The 4,723-nt window shown below is 56.3% G+C and overlaps 1 long non-coding RNA gene across 1 annotated transcript; it reads right to left on the bottom strand.

Moving 5' to 3' along the window:
• Positions 1-207: 207 nt before the first annotated feature.
• Positions 208-4,154, bottom strand: LOC134379258 (uncharacterized). Its single transcript, XR_010023711.1, has 3 exons — positions 3,966-4,154; positions 1,070-1,278; positions 208-832 (listed from the first exon to the last, which is right to left on the bottom strand). It is a non-coding gene; the product is annotated as an uncharacterized LOC134379258 (long non-coding RNA).
• Between the last annotated feature and the right edge of the window lie 569 nt (positions 4,155-4,723).

Genomic DNA, 4,723 nt, shown 5'->3' with positions numbered 1-4,723 from the left:
GCAGATCCCACTGTGGCAGCGCGCGGGCCGCCTGCGAGATCCGCCTGCCCATGACCTTCGGCGGCCTGAACCGCGTCTTCCCGACGCCCTCTGCAGCTCGCCGCGCGGCGCGCAGGCCGCCATGGCCCCACTGCACAGCCGCCCGCTGCGGCGAGAAGAGCGAGCTGCGCGTGGACGCGTCGCCGCCGACGGGAGCCGCCACCACTGCTGCTCGCGCTGCAGCCTCCGCGCCCGGCCTGCAGGGGGGCGCTGCTGCTGCCCAGCCCCGGCGGCGCCCGCGCAGATCGCGCTGCTCAAGTTCAGCTCGCAGCGCAGCGCCGCCGCCTGCCCCCAAAGGCCCTGGTGGGAGGGCTGTCACGCCTCTGTGGAGGGCAGGTGGCCGTGGAGTGGCTCAAGCCAGGCCCGAAGCAGCGACTCCGCCAGCAGCTTGCGGGTCCCTCACTGCGGTGCCTACAGCCGCAGGGCAGCCGATTGGCCTTGGTTAGGGACAGGCTAGGGTCCCAAGGGGCTCTGGCTGCCCTCCAGCTGCTGTGCCAACAAATGAGGCTGGGCAGCCCAGTGTTCCTCACCAAGTGTTTGGGGACAGGACCTGCTGGCTGGCACCACTTCTGGTACCAGGCGGTGATCCCTGGTCATCCAGTGCCTTTCAGCGGCCTTATCTGGGTTGCGCTGGCCCCAGATGGGCAGGACGGGCATGACGGCAGCCAAGGATGCGGCGTCCGCACAGCTGCTGGAGGCACTGAGTGAGTCTGGGGCCGGCTTCTTGTGGTCTGCTGGGGCTGAGCCAGGTGCCATCATTAAGCAGTGACCCCGTCCTCTCTCCACAGGCAGCCTAAACAAGGAGGCAGAACCTGTGTCAGTCTCCAGCCCAGCAGGCCTGGGTGGCCACTGTCTGATCCCATTGGGGGAGGGGCGGGGTCCTGCCGCATGTGTGACACAGCCTCCCTGCTCGGGCAGGGCCTCATAGCACCTGGGTGGCTCGGGTTTGGCTTATGTGGTGGTGAAGGACCTTGCCCTCCCCCTCCCAGCCCAGGGTCAGACCTGACCCCATGGTGACACCCACACCTACCTTTGTCCCGTCACCCCTCTTTCTCCCACAGCTCAGTATGAATCGTGGTTATTTTCTTGATTTCTTTTGGTTGGATTTTATTTGCAGGGCCGGCTGAACCAAAGGGTCAGAAATCCTGCCTTCATCCCCACTTCTTGGCATCTGGGTTTGGCTTATGTATAGTTTTGAGTTTCTCTATGCTGGTTGTATTTATCTTAAATCCCTGGTTGCTGTACATGAAAAAGAAAAAGAAAAAAGAAAGAAACTTAGCCCCCACTGTGACTGTTAAGAGGGTGGGAAATCCTATTATGGTAGTTGAAAGGTGGAGCCTTGAAGAGGTGATTGGATTGTAGGACCATTCAGGAGCAAATGGATTAAAAATGATGGTCAGGGGTGTGGTTCTCAGGACTTTAAAAGAAGAGGAGAGTCTGTCTTTCTCTGTCTTGCTCTCTCAGCTCCCACCATCTTGAAATGTGAGACCCCGGGGTCACTGTCACCACCACCAGATGGACTTTGGACTTCCCAGCCTCAGAAACTGTAAGCAATAGATTTTGTTTTCTTTACAAATCACCCACTTTCATGTATTTTGTTATAAGCAAAAGGAACGAACTAACTCAGAATGTATTTGATTAAAAGAAACAAAACAAGGCCAGCCTGTGGCTCAGTCGGGAGAGTGTGGTGCTGACAACACCAAGTCAAGGGTTAAGATCCCCTTACCGGTCATCTTTTTTAAAAAAAGGAAAAAAACAACCGATTATAATGTGAACTTTGAGAAAGAAAAAAAGCAGCCCCTGACCACCATAGCTGAGCCAGGCCATGGAGTTCTCCTACTGAACATAAACCATGTCCCAGAACACTCTCTCTGTTACCTTTCTGGATCCAGACAAAAACCAAGACCGTTCTGTAATTGTCTAAGAACAGACAAAAACAAGAACTTAGTCCACACCACAAAAGGGCCAGATGTCTCCCTTTCCTGCACTATTTTGCCTGCTTCTAGGTAAAAATTAAGATAATCATAGAATTGCTCTTGCTTTTTGACAGCACCCAGTCTAGAACAAAACCACCCCTTCCTTGAACCCTCCCCCAATCAACTAACACAAGCTGAAGTCCTATAAGCCCCATCTTGAGTTGCAAACAGTTCAATCAAATATGTCCTATCCTCCTACCTTTACAAGTATGTTCCTGGCATCCAGGTCCCACCGCTTGCTCACCAATCAGAAACAAAAGACTGGTGAGCCCCAAATGTTGGTGCGAGGCAGCAAGTTCATTATCAGATGTCTAAGGAGACAGACTAGAACTGTCTACCACTTTAGGGTTTCAGGGGAGTTTAAGGGGGAGCGGAGGGAATGGAGCACGGGAAATGAAAAGCAGGAGGGAGGGGCACGTGCAAGGAACCAGGTGCAGTCTCAGCCAGCCTCCGTCTGGTTTCTGCTCCCGTCCTTGCTGTTATCTCAGGGTCCTGCTGGAGGGATGGAATCAGCATAGCTTTAGCGAGTCTTCCTTGGATAGCACATGCAATTCTGCAGCTCCAGGCTGACCGGAGAACAGCTTCACGTCCATGTATATAATGTCATCTTGACCCATAACCGAGGTTCAAAATATCTAATAACCATGGGGAAAGAGGGAACTCAGAGAAATGAAGTCCAAGGAAAAAAGTATCTGTGTCCTTTGCAAATCTTTTAGAACCCATGCAGTTTTAGTTCCCAACATGGCTTCAGTCCTGCTCACTCCAACAACTTACCTTCCTAATTACCTGGAAAGTCAGTTTCAAGTTTAGGATTTTTAGACACCCTGAAGTTTCAGGCTGGGCCATACTGTGAGGACCACAGACCGCACACGATCGATCTCCCCTTCTCTTCCCACCCCGGCTCCTCAAGAAGTCAAAGAGCCTCTTGGGTTTCCACGTGAACACCACAGCTCTCACATCCAAGTTGCAAGCACAGCCCTGCAGTTAGCTGCCTTCGAAGCCAGAGGTGCACACACCAGCAGCACAGGTCACCCTTGGGAAGGAGCAGGGACAGAGGCCTCTGGAGTTCCTGACGTGGGCTCTGGGCCACCCGTGCAGAGAAGGGCAGGATCCTAGATATTTTTAGTGTTTATACCTAACAAGGACTACAGCTATGCGAGAACAGGATTCATTTATTGATACCTTTCCCAAAGTCTACAGCATAAAAGAGAGGCAACGGGAGTTCTAAGACCTCACTGACGCATCCTCTAGCTTGTGTTTGCTGCCTAACGCTTCTCTGAAGCCTCGTGGTCTTACTTTTCTTTTTCCTTTGGGTCCCCTTCTTCTCCCTGACTTTGGCCTCAACTTCCATTTGTCACCACGGATGTTCGCCATTAACTCGCAATCAATCCCTCTCCGACATTTTCTAATCCCGACTCTCTCTAAAGGTCATTCTCCAGCAGGTCTGTCACCCACCCTGTACTTCTCCAGACACTTCAGGTCCTCCCCGATGTCCCTGGCTGCCACCACTCTCTCTCTCCCAGTGAACTTCATTTTTCTAAGTCGGGCTGCTGCCGAATCCTGACAGATGGACTCAACCAATCCGCGAGGATAAATACCAGACGCCACCAATCAGCATCCGCCGAGGGCGGGACTTCACTGAAGTTCCTCAGGTCTTGACAGCAAGGACCTGTTGCCACCGCCGCGGCGCCCACGACGGCCTCGGGCCGACAGAATCGGTACCGGGCAAGAGGTTCCTGCAGCCCGCGCCAACGACTGCCAATGATCAGACCCGAACCCCCAGCCGGCCCGAGCTCTGCGCGCCCCGCCCCACATCCCCCGGGCGCGGGGTTCCTGGAGGCCGCCCCGCAGGGTCCCGACCTCCGTCTCCCGGCCCGACTCCCACAAGCAGCCCCGCCCGGCAGGGGCCAGTCGGCCCAGGCGCCCGCGCCCCCGGCGGCAGCGACTCACCAGGAAGTTGGGAGTTTTCCGTTCTCCCGCCCGCGAGGGAGCCGGAGCGTGCGGTCGGTTCGGCCAGGCGCGGCGGCGGTAAGGCCCGCTGGGCCGGGGGCTGGGCTGCGAGGCCGGGAGCCGATCGGCCACCTCCCGCCGCGCCGCCCCGCTGACGCTGCGGGCGCGGGCACCCACCCTGCGACGGAGGCGCGCGCGTCCTCCAACGGCTCCCGCTCCTCCTCCAACGGCTCCCGCTCCTCCGCCAACGGCTCCCGCTCCTCCTCCAACGGCTCCCGCTCCTCTTCCGCGGCCGGCGCTGTCAGGAGTGTAAACGTCCCGCGTCCCCTGGAGAGGGGCGGGGCGGGCGCAGGCCCCTCCCCCTGCCTGAGTCGGGGGTCGGCCTCTTTTTGAGAACTTGCATTTTCTTCATTAAGTTATTTAAACGCCCCCATTTGCCAATGGTGAACCGACTTGACGTCCCATTTGTTCTTGTGGATCACAGCTTTTGATTTCACCCTCTTTTACTACGTGATTTAAACTACCCGCCCGCTTGGGTCCGGCCGGTGGCTCGCTCGGGAGAGAGCAGAGCTGGGAGCGCGGCGGCGCTCCAGCCGCGGGTTCGAATCCTATATATGGATGGCCGGTGTGCTCACTGGCTGAGCGCGGTGCGGGCGACACCAAGCCAACGGTTACAATCCCCTTACCGGTCAAAAAAAAGAAAATGAAAAAAAAAAAAGAAAAACTACCTGTCGCCTAATGTGAGTGCAGGGAAATGG

This window comes from Cynocephalus volans, chromosome 5 (genome assembly GCF_027409185.1).
Source record: "Cynocephalus volans isolate mCynVol1 chromosome 5, mCynVol1.pri, whole genome shotgun sequence".
Lineage (NCBI taxonomy): Eukaryota > Metazoa > Chordata > Mammalia > Dermoptera > Cynocephalidae > Cynocephalus > Cynocephalus volans.
This window is presented reverse-complemented; position numbering and strand designations above follow the sequence as displayed.